Source organism: Orcinus orca, chromosome 19, assembly GCF_937001465.1.
Source record: "Orcinus orca chromosome 19, mOrcOrc1.1, whole genome shotgun sequence".
Classification (NCBI taxonomy): Eukaryota; Metazoa; Chordata; class Mammalia; order Artiodactyla; family Delphinidae; genus Orcinus; species Orcinus orca.
This window is the reverse complement of record NC_064577.1, coordinates 51,132,312-51,145,218: the sequence shown is the minus strand read 5'-3', so window position 1 is coordinate 51,145,218 and position 12,907 is coordinate 51,132,312. Positions and strand designations below refer to the sequence as shown.

The window sequence follows — 12,907 nt, the reverse complement described above, 5'->3', positions numbered from 1 at the left end:
ATGCTGGGATTTAGGGTGATTCCCTCAGAGCTGAAAATAAAATCCTGAGGTGGCAGTTTTCTAAACCTCTTAAAGTGGGAACATTTTAAAAAGAAAGTTTGCTAAGTGCTGCTACAACTGTTGTTACTCTCTCCCCAGAAAAACCAGAAGAGATATAGCTCATCTTACACGTTTCCCCCATCAGTTTAAATGTTGGGGTCAGCGGGTTATCCTAAAAGAGATGAACGAGGAACAGGACCTGCCAACGGCTAAGTGCTGACTCTGCCAATCTCCAGCTACTTTATTCTTCAAACTCAGTCCAGCCCAAGTTCTTCCCTCTCCCTTAAGTCTTTCCCCTTTTCGTTTCAAACTGGAAGAAAGGAAATAATCAGGTGAATTGTGGCTGAAAGTCTGTCAGGAAGAATGCTTTAAGAGAGTAACAGGAGATAAAAAGAGAAAGAAAGGACAATGTGGGGGACAGAAATAAAGCTGATAAAACAAGACATCTCCATCTAAGGGAATGGCATTAAACCTGAAAAATAAGTAAACCTAATCAATACACTGCATTCTTACCCTCCTCTCCCCACCATTAATTCCTAGAAAATTAATTTCATAGTTATAACAACCTTAAACTCCTAATTACTTAAATTCATTCAAGTACTTAGTATGACTCTATATAGACCCCAAAGAAGGAATAATTGAGAAAACAAAGTGAAAGTCTGCAAGAATCATGTATTTGCAAGAGTTTGCTGAAGCAGGGAATGAAAGAAAAGCAATATTATGATAAGTATTATTTATACTTGAAAAAAATCCCCTATTAGTATTCTTAGTTCAAAAGGAACATGCCTTTCTGAAGCAGTAGCACACAGCAAGATATTAAGCAAACCACTAAGTATGCTGAACTCATTTGAATTTAATAGAAATTTATCTAAATTACCAAATTATCAAGTATGATTGCCTGAAATACGGTGTTTAATTGTTCATTTCCTTTTTCCGTTACAAGTTTGTCGTCTGTCATTTTAACAGCAATTAGTAAAGAACACTCTTCTATTGCACTTTAGGAAAACCTACTTCTGCTTGGCCAAGGAATAATCTCATGGAAGATCCTTTTTAATTTATATTTCAAACAAATCTAATTCCTCTCTGAGACCCAAAACTGTTAAGTGGTGATCAGGAGAAAAGTGCTCTCGCCCTGAGCAGCTGAGTTTAGCATGCTGCTTATGCTGAGCCTAAGACCCCCAGTCATGAAACCTCCAGATGAGATGTGCCCTGCTTCATGGTGCAAGCAGGGGCCCTTCACACACAGGTTCTGATTTTTCTTATCCTGCTTTAGGACTAGGGAAAAAATAAATGTGAAATATGTCAGGAATTATATGTATTTGGAGAAACCATCTTTCAAATGAGTAACTGGAATTTAACCCAAGATGAAAAAGTTGTCCCTGCCAGTTGTTAACACTGGGAGATCCTGGAGCTAGGGCATTCAGGGTGGGCAATTAAGCCAATAAGAGTTGCTGTGGGATCAAATGAAACTGAATGGCAGGGAGGCACATAAGGAGACAGACTTAACTGCCCTGCGGGACTCAGGCAAGGGCTCTGGCTGGGCAGAGGCTCTGCAGGAATGGAAGAGAAGACTCTCTGTAATAGGAAAAAACACATAAATGTGCCAAGTGGAGAAAAAGGTTTTTAGAAACAGAGAAGTCCATATAATTTATGTCCCAAACTATACAATGACAGATGTCACCATTTGCTCTTAACCCTCCCTAGACAGAATTTTAAAACTTCTATGAAACTTCTGTAAGACTATGAAGCCATGTATGGCTGTATGTTAATATGGGAACTAGCGATAAATGAGGGGAAATCTAAAAATATCACTATGAAAGGACTAAGAGGAACAGAAACACACGCATGGCTCTTTCAGTTTTGTACTTCCCAAACTTTCTATAATCTTATCACCTTTATAATTAAAAGAAAAATAAAAAATTCTTTTGGATAGAAAACTAAGAATGGCTCATTACTTTCTGAATTGTGAATGCGAAATTAATTACGCTTATGTTTTTAATTCAAAAAATATATATATTTTGAAAACCACAGTACTTCCAGCTTCCAATTCTGAAATGCAGAGCTAAAGGGAATATTGCTTCCACCCTTACAAAAGAAAATAAATAAAAGTCCAGATTAACTTCAAATTATGACTTTTTTCAAAGAGCTGAGGTTGCAACTGGCCCAAATCTAAAGAGGGGCAGGCACCTGCCTGCAAAGATGAGCCGTCGGCACTCGTTTACATAGGATAGCTATAAGCAGACACTGGAAGAAACTGTTCAGCATGAGTTAGTAATGAACTGGTGCTGACAGGACAGTGGGAAGTCCTGGGAGCTGCAGAAATTAGTGGAGTCTGCACTCTTGCAAACTCTACCAGGTGCTCAAAGAAAAGACTGGAAAGGGCCCTAAGGGTCAACTGTGGTTCAGACCCAGCAGTGGGATGTGGGAGAATCAAGAAACTATCAGACCCTCTCTCCCATCTCTCCTACATAAATGTTACTCTATGGGGGAAAAGGGCCACAAATGCTGCCACCCTTAGGGTACCTATGAAAAGTCACTGCAGCTGATGAAAGGGAACAGGGGAGAAAAACCCTACTCTTGAGGAGGCAGGAATATCATGGGGCCTACAACTAGCTGTGGAGGGGCAAGTGTATCAAGACACAGTAACCTGAAACACACAGTGCCTAAAGCTTCCCCTTAATCCGAGAATGTGAGTCCCTCCCCTGCCTCCAGTCAAGCTTCAAATAACAGAACACTTCTGGGAGAAGGACAGGAAAGCAACAACAGCATCAGAGACTTAACAACTCTCTGAGGCACAGTACAAACGGAAGCCCTAAACTCAAGGTCGGAAGAGACACTGCTCTGGTAATCCATCCCCAATCAGGAATGCAATGTATTGCTATAGGAACTTGAAGCCACTAAGGTTAATCACAGCAACCATGAACCTCAAACCAAACACAACTTCTAACTAGATTAATTCAAATTCTGCAGTAAAGGTCTAAGCAGCAGGAAAGGCCTGCCCATTTTTAGGCAGAAAAACCATTCATCAATCTACTGCCCTACACAAAATGTGCTGCTTTCAACAAAATACACAGATGCATCTGAAAACAAGAAAAGATGTGTTCTTAAGAGTGAATTAACCAGGGTAGTGGGTACTGGCAGGGAACCTGCCTCTCCCAGGTTCTCTCCAGGTGGCCTCCCCTCCCAGGCCCTCCTTGGGGACCTTTGTAACTTGAGCCAATTAAATTTGAGCTTGGTGGGAATGTAAACTGGTACAACCACTATGGAGAACAGTATGGAGGTTTCTTAAAAACCTAAAAATAGAGCTACCATATGATCCAGCAGTCCCATTCCTGGGCATATATCTGGAGAAAACCATAATTCGAAAAGATACATGCACCCCAATGTTCATAGCAGCACCATTTACAATAGCCAAGACATGGAAGCAATCTAAATGTCCATCAACAGAGGAGTGGATAAAGAAGATGTGGTACGTATATACAATGGAATATTATTTAGTCAGAAAAAGAACAAAAGAATGCCATTTGTAGCAACATGAATGGACCTAGAGATTGTCATACTGAGTGAAGTAAGAGAAAGACAAATATCATATGATATCACTTATATGTGGAATCTAAAAAAATGGTACAAATGAATTTACTTACAAAACAGAGTTGCAGATGTAAAAAACAAATTTATGTTTGTAAATAAAAAACAAATTTATGTTTGTAAATACCTATACAGTAGGTCCTTAATTAGTTACCAGTGGAGAAGGGGGTGGGGAGGGATAAATTGGGTGATTGGGATTGATATATACACACTACAATATATAAAATAGATAACTAATTAAGGACCTACTGTATAGCACAGGGAACTCTACTCAATACTCTGTAATGACCTATATGGGAAAAGAATCTTAAAAAGAGTTAATAGATGTATATGTATAACTGATTCACTTTGCTGTACACCTGAAACTAACATAACATTGTAAATCAACTATACTCTAATAAAAATTAAAAAAAAAACATGAACTCCAAAAAATAAACAAACAAAAACAAAAAAACCACACACAGAGTGAAGTAACCATCAGAACCAGAATCTGATATGCCGAGGATTTTGGAGCTGACAGAATTTAAAATAACTATGGTTAATATGTTGTGGAAATGCTGGGCAACATGCAGGATCATATGGGTGATTTCAGCAAAGAAACAGAAACTGTAATAGAAATACCAGAAATGAAAAATACTGTAACAAAGATGATGAATGCCTTTGATGGGCTGATCAGCTGATCTACCATTGCTGAGAAGAGAATCAGAAAATTTAAAGATAAGTCAATAAAAATTAACTGAAACACAAGAAAAAGAATGAATGAGTAACAAAAGCAAAATAAATTCAGAACACAACATATAAGAGCTATGGAACAGTACCAGTCTAACATACGCATAACTGGAAACCCTCATATGTCGCGGGTGGGAATGCAACAGCAGTGCCTTCTGGAAGCCTGGCAGTTTCTTATAAGGTTAAGCATATACCTGCCACATGACTCAGTGCAATGAGTTCTGACACCAACGACCTGGAGTTAGGTTAAACTTCACAGGTTAAAGGCAAAGTCAGCCACAAGACTGCTCTCACTTCAGATACCAGCTGCAAGTTTGGGGTCCCCCACCAACCCTCCCCTAGGTGTGATTATTCACTAGAACAACTCACAAAACTCAGGAAAATACTTACAATTCCAGTTTTATTATAGCAAAAGGATACCAATCAGAACCTGGCAAAGGGAGAGACACGTAGGGTGAGGTAGAGGAGGGTTCCAGTGTGAAGCTTCCTTGTGATGAGGGCACGTTACCCTCCCAAAACATCAATTTATGACAGAGTACTGCCAACCAGGGAAGCTCAGCTGAGCTTCAATATCCATTACATAAGCATTACTGACTCACTAGCAATGAGTCTAAACTATTCAGCTGATAACATGTGACTCAGCGGCCCAATCCTCTAATCACATGGTTAGTCTTTCTGGCACGGCCAGTCCTTATCCTGAGTCATCTCATTAACTAAGCTATCAGGATCCACCATAAGTAACATAGACACTCCTATCGCTCAGGAAATTCCAAGGACTTAAGAGGCTATGTCCCCGGAACCAGGGACAAAGGCCAAATTCCTTATTACATACCCAGCAATCCCACTCCAAGGCAAACATTACCCTAGAGAATGACAACTTATGTTCACACACAAAAATCTACACACAAATGTTTATAAGGTTCATAATCACCCTAAACTAGAAATAACCCAAATGTCCTTCAATGGGTAAATGAATAAATCGTATACATCCATACAGTGAAATACTATTCATCAGTAAAAAGGAATAAAGTTCTGATTCACACAACAAGGTGGATGTCTACCCCTAGAGGGAATGCCAGACAGATACTTGTTAATTGAACCCCAGAGGTTTACCTCAATGGACTGTGTGAATTTGTATATGCTGCATATTTCTTTTTTTTTTTTTTTTGCGGTACGCGGGCCTCTCACTATTGTGGCCTATTGTGGCCTCTCCCGTTGCAGAGCACAGGCTCCGCGGCCATGACTCACGGGCCCAGCCGCTCTGTGGCACGTGGGATCTTCCCGGACCAGGGCACGGACCCGTGTCCCCTGCATCGGCAGGCGGACTCTCAACCACTGCGCCACCAGGGAAGCCCATTTCTTACTATTTTTAAATTCACAAACAACAATACTTGAGGTGAGCTGGAGCCCAACAAAACAGACAGGACATGATTTTCTTCATCACAGGAGAACTGCTTTTGAGTACATCCTTTAGTTACCTACAAGTTTGGTTTTTTTTCATGAAACCTGTTATCAACTTTAATTATAAAAATAGAGAATTTTATGCCAGGAGGGCAGTTACAAACCATTTCTTTAGAAGCTTACATTTTTTACTTTTCAAGAGATAGACTTTATTCTTAATATAGAATCAGAAATCAGAATATGGTACAAATGGCTTGGGTTTCTAAAATATATGAGAAGATAATATACCAATTAAGTTCAAATAATTTTCCCTACAAAATTTTTGTGCAACCATAAAGAAATACCTTCAAAATTTTCTATAGCTATAACAACCAAAAATAGTCTTGCTGACACAGTGAACTCAAATTCCACCAATGTAAAAGGGTCTCAACCAATTCTCAATTCATCTAAAACAAGGGCAGCACTCCTAATTGCTTTTATACATAACTTGACAGCAAAAGAAAAGCCAAATAAAATACTCAAGATCCAAAATGTATTATGATTCAAATATCCCTATGCCATTATGGGGAATCCACTGACTAAAAAGACCTCAAGGTCATTAAAAATAAGAGTAAGGGTTAAGAACATTTACAATTTAAAAACAAAAAACACAATGGATACTTCCCCCAAATAAAGGACAGAAGGACACCTCAAAATGCTATTGTAGGAGATGGTTCAAAATGGCGGAGTAGAAGGATGTGCTCTCACTCCCTCTTGTGAGAACACCAGAATCACAACTAACTGTTGAACAATCATCAACAGGAAGACACTGGAACTCACCAAAAGAGATACCCCACATCCAAAGACAAAGGAGAAGCCACAATGAGACGGTCGGAGGGGTGCAATCACAATAAAATCAAATCCCGTAACTGCTGCGTGGGTGACTCACAAACTGGAGAACACTTAGAACACAGAAGTCCAGCCACTGGTGTGAAGGTTCTGAGCACCACGTCAGGATTCCAAACCTGGGGGTCTGGCGATGGGAGGAGGAATTCCTAGAGAATCAGACTCTGAAGCCTAGAGGGATTTGATTGCAGGACTTTGACAGGACTGGGGGAAACAGAGACTCCACTCTTGGAGGGCACACACAAACTTGTGTGTGCATCGGGACCCAGGGGAAGGAGCAGTGACCCCAGGGGAGACTGAACCAGACCTACCTGCTAGTGTTGGAGGGTCTCATGAAGAGGCCGGGGGTGGCTCTGTCTCACCGGGAGGACAACGACACTGGCAGCAGAAGTTCTGGGAAGTACTTCTTGGCGTGAGCCCTCCCGGAGTCTGCCATTAGCACCACCAAAGAGCCCAGGTAGGCTCCAGTGTTGGGTCGCCTCAGGTCAAATAACCAACAGGGAGGGGACCCAGCCCCACCCATCAGCAGACAAGCGGATTAAAGTTTTACTGAGCTCGGCCCACCAGAGCAACAGCCAGCTCTACCCACCACCAGTCCCTCCCATTAGGAAACTTGCACAAACCTCTTAGATAGCCTCATCCACCAGAGGGCAGACAGCAGAAGCAAGAAGAACTACAATCCTGCAGCCTGTGGACCAAAAACCACATTCACAGAAAGACAAGATGAAAAGGCAGAGGGCTACGTACCAGATGAAGGAACATGATAAAACCCCAGAAAAACAACTAAATGGAGATAGGCAACCTTCCAGAAAAAGAATTCAGAATAATGATAGTGAAGATGATCCAGGACCTCGGAAAAAGAATGGAGGCAAAGATTGAGAAGATGCAAGAAATGTTTAACAAAGACCTAGAAGAATTAAAGAACAAACAAACAGAGATGAACAATACAATAACTGAAATGAAAAATACACTAGAAGGAATCAATAGCAGAATAACTGAGGCAGAAGAACGGATAAGTGAACTGGAAGACAGAATGATGGAATTCACTGCCATGGAACAGAAAAAGAAACAAGAATGAAAAGAAATGAAGACAGCCTAAGAGACCTCTGGGACAACATTAAACACAAAAACATTCGCATTATAGGGGTCCCAGAAGGAGAGAGAGAGAGAGAAAGGACCCGAAAAAATATTTGATGAGATAATAATCGAGAACTTCCCTAACATGGGAAAGGAAATAGCCACCCAAGTCCAGGAAGCGCAGAGAGTCCCATACAGGATAAACCCAAGAGGAAACACACCAAGACACACAGTAATCAAATTGGCAAAAATTAAAGATAAAGAAAAATTAATGAAAGCAAGGAACAATGACAAATAACATACAAGGGAACTCCCATAAGGTTAATAGCTGATTTCTCAGCAGAAACTCTAGAAGCCAGAGGGAGTGACATGATATACTTAAAGTGATGAAAGGGAAGAACCTACAACCAAAATTACTCTACCCAGCAAGAATCTCATTCAGATTTAATGGAGAAATCAAAAGCTTTACAGACAAGCAAAAGCTAAGACAATTCAGCACCACCAAACCAGCTCTACAACAAATGCTAAAGGAACTTCTCTAAGTGGGAAACACAAGAGAAGAAAAGGACCTACAAAAATAAACCCAAAACAATTAAGAAAATGGTAATATGAACATACATATCGATTATTATCTTAAATGTGAATGGATTAAATGCTTCAACCAAAAGACACAGGCTTGCTGAATGGATACAAAAACAAGACCTATATATGTGCTGTCTACAAGAGACCCACTTCAGACCTAGGGACACATACAGACTGAAAGTGAGGGGATGGAAAAGATATTCCATGCAAATGGAAATCAAAAGAAAGCTGCAGTAGCAATACTCATATCAGATAAAATAGACTTTAAAATAAAGAATGTTACAAGAGACAAGGAAGGACACCACATAATGATCAAGGGATCAATCCAAGAAGATGATATAACAATTATAAATATAGATGCACCCAACATAGAAGCACCTCAATACATAAGGCAACTGCTAACAGCTATAAAAGAGGAAATCGACAGTAACACAAGAATAGTGGGGGACTTTAACACCTCACTTACACCAATGGACAGATCATCCAAGCAGAAAATTAATAAGGAAAGACAAGCGTTAAATGACACAATAGACCAGATACAGTTAATTGATATTTATAGCACATTCCATCCCAAAACTGCAGATTACACTTTCTTCTCAAGTGTGCACGGAACATTCTCCAGGATAGATCACATCTTGGGTCACAAATCAAGCCTCAATAAATTTAAGAAAACTGAAATCATATCAAGCATCTTTTCTGATCACAATGCTATGAGGTTAGAAATCAATTACAGGGAAAATAACGTAAAAAACACAAACACATGGAGGCTAAACAATACGTTACTAAGTAACCAAGAAATCACTGAAGAAATCAAAGAGGAAATCAAAAAATACCTAGAGACAAAAGACAATGAAAACACGATGATCCAAAACCTATGGGATGCGGCAAAAGCAGTTCTAAGAGGGAAGTTTATAGCTATACAAGCCTACCTCAAGAAACAAGAAAAATCTCAAATAAACAATCTAACCTTACACCTAAAGGAACTAGAGAAAGAAGAACAAACAACACTCAAAGTTAGCAGAAGGATAGAAATCATAAAGATCAGAGCAGAAATAAATGAAATACAAACAAAGAAAACAATAGCAAGGATCAATAAAACTAAAAGCTGGCTCTTTGAGAAGATAAACAAAATTGATAAACCATTAGCCAGACTCATCAAGAAAAAGACGGAGAGGACTCAAATCAATAAAATTAGAAATGAAAAGGGAAAATTTACAACAGACACCATAGAAATACAAAGCATCATAAGAGACGACTACAAGCAACTCTATGCCAATAAAATGGACAACCTGGAAGAAATGGACAAATCCTTAGGAATGCACAACCTTCTGAGACTGAACCAGGAAGAAATAGAAAATAGGAACAGAAAATCACAAGTAATGAAATTGAAACTGTGATTAAAAATCTTCCAACAAACAAACGTCTAGGACCAGATGGCTTCACTGGTGAATTCTATCGAACATTTAGAGAAGAGCTAACATCCATCCTTCTCAAACTCTTCCAAAAAATTGCAGAGGAAGGAACACTCCCAAACTCATTCTATAAGGCCACCATCACCTTGATACCAAAACCAGACAAAGATACTACAAAAAAAGAAAATTACAGACTAATATCACTGATGAATATAGATGCAAAAATCCTTAACAAAATACTAACAAACAGAATCCAACAACACATTAAAAGGATCATACACCATGATCAAGTGGGATTTATCCCAGGGATGCAAGGATTCTTCAATATACGTAAATCAATCAATGTGATACAAACTGAAGAATAAAAACCATATGATCATCTCAATAGATGCAGAAAAAGCCTTTGACAAAATTCAACACCCATTTATGATTAAAAACTCTCCAGAAAGTGGGCATAGAGGGAACCTACCTCAACATAATAAAGGCCATATATGACAAATCCACAGCAAACATCATTCTCAAGGGTGAAAAACTGAAAGCATTTCCGCTAAGATCAGGAACAAGACAAGGAGGTCCACTCTCACCACTATTATTCAACAAAGTTTTGGAAGTCCTAGCCATGGCAATCAGAGAAGAAAAAGAAATAAAACAAATACGAATTGGAAAAGAATAAGTAAAATTGTCACTATTTGCAGATGACATGATACTATATATAAAGAATCCTAAAGATGCCATCAGAAAACTACTAGAGCTAATCAATGAATTTGGTAAAGTTGCAGGATACAAAATTAATGCACAGAAATCTCTTGCATTTCTATACACTAACGATGAAAAATCTGAAAGAAAAATTAAGCAGACACTCCCATTTACCATTGCAACAAAAAGAATAAAATACCTAGGAATAAACCTACCTAGGGAGACAAAAGACCTGTATGCAGAAAGGTATAAAATACTGATGAAAGAAATTAAAGATGATACCAACAGATGGAGAGATATACCATGTTCTTAGATTGGAAGAATCAATATTGTGAAAATGACTATACTGCCCAAAGCAATCTACAGATTCAATGCAATCCCTATCAAATTACCAATGGCATCTTTCACAGAGCTAGAACAAAAAATCTTAAAATTTGTATGGAGACACAAAAGACCCCAAATAGCCAAAGCAGTCTTGAGGGAAAAAAATGGAGCTGGAGGAATCAGACTCCCTGACTTCAGACTATACTACCAAGCTACAGTAATCAAGACAATATGGTACTGGCACAAAAACAGAAACACAGATCAATGCAACAAGATAGAAAGCCCAGAGATAAACCCACACACCTATGGTCAACTAATCTATGACAAAGGAGGCAAGGATATACAATGGAGAAAAGACAGTCTCTTCAATAAGTGGTGCTGGGAAAACTGGACAGCTACATGTATTAGAACACTCCCTAACACCATATACAAAAATAAACTCAAAATGGATTAGAGACCTAAATGTAAGACCAGACACTATAAAACTCTTAGAGGAAAACATAGGAAGAACACTCTTTGACATAAATCACAGCAAGATCTTTTCTGATCCACCTCCTAGAGTAATGAAAATAAAAACAAAAATAAACAAATGGGACCTAATGAAACTTCAAACTTTTGCACAGCAAAGGAAACCATAAACAAGACGAAAAGACAACCCTCAGAATGGGAGAAAATATTTGCAAATGAAGCAACGGACAAAGGATTAATCTCTAAAATATACAAGCAGCTCATGTGGCTTAACATCAAAAAAATAAACAACCCAATCCAAAACTGGGCAGAAGACCTAAATAGACATTTCTCCAAAGAAGACGTAACGATGGCCAAGAAGCACATGAAAAGCTGCTCAACATCACTAATTATTAGAGAAATGCAAATCAAAACTTCAATGAGGTATCACCTCACACCAGTTAGAATGGGCATCAACAGAAAATCTACAAACAACAAATGCTGGAGAGGGTGTGGAGAAAAGGGAACCCTCTTGCACTGTTGGTGGGAATGTAAATTGATACAGCCACTATGGAGAACAGTACGGAGGTTCCTTAAAAAACTAAAAATAGATCTACCATATGACCCAGCAATCCCACTACTGGGCATATACCCAGAGAAAACCATAATTCAAAAAGACACATGAACCCACCCCAATGTTCACTGCAGCACTATTTACAATAGCTAGGTTGTGGAAGCAACCTAAATGCCCATCAACAGACGAATGGATAAAGACAATGTAGTACATATATACAATGGAATATTACTCAGCCACAAAAAGGCATGAAATTGGATCATTTGTAGAGACATGGATGGATCTAGAGACTGTCATACAGAGTGAAGTCAGTTAGAAAGAGAAAAACAAATATCGTATATTAATGCATATATGTGGAACCTAGAAAAATGGTACAGATGAACTGGTTTGCAGGGCAGAAATTGAGACACAGATGTAGAGAACAAATGTACAGACACCAAGGGGGGAAAGCAGCGGGGTGCTGGTGGTGGTGGTGTGATGAATTGGGAGATTGGGATTGATATGTATACACTGATGTGTATGAAACGGATGACTAATAAGAACCTGCTGTATAAAAAAATAAAATAAAATTCAAAAATTCAAAAAAAAAGTTATTGTCTAGATTAATGACCCAAAAGAATCTCACGATTAAATCACTTGTGCTAAAAGCTCTTACAAGTAAATTTCCCCAAATGAACAGTCTATTCTCTGGCTTCTCTTAGTTCTTAACCACAGTGGTTTTCCATATTTTGAAAATAAGTTATAAAGGTACACTGGAAAGCACTCAGTTCTATATCATATACAGGTCAAGAAACAGCTACGCAACAGTGAGAGTTCCAAAGCAGAGTCAATCACTCTTGTCTTTATGAATTCTGATAAGCCTCAATTAAAAAATAAACCTCTACAAAATCAGTTCTTACAATGATTTGCTCAACACTAAAGGTGCAAAATTCTTACATTATAGTTTTACCCATTACAATGTAGCACAGAAATAAGTTTGATTTAGAATATGATCTCATCAAAATGTAATGAACATAAATACATTTCCAGCTAATAGAAAATGAAATGTGAAGAACTTACCAGTAATGTTTCAGAGCATTGCACAATAAGCTACCTAATAACTATACGACAGCAAGCCAATGCTATCATGGTAGTAAGCAAATGCTAAATTTTA

The 12,907-nt window shown here is 38.6% G+C and overlaps 1 protein-coding gene across 3 annotated transcripts in view; it reads right to left on the bottom strand.

Annotated features, from left to right (window-relative positions):
- Positions 1–12,907, bottom strand: part of TRIM37 (tripartite motif containing 37) — a 162,104-nt gene that overhangs the window by 25,531 nt on the left and 123,666 nt on the right. The gene's annotated exons all lie outside the window — the stretch shown is intronic.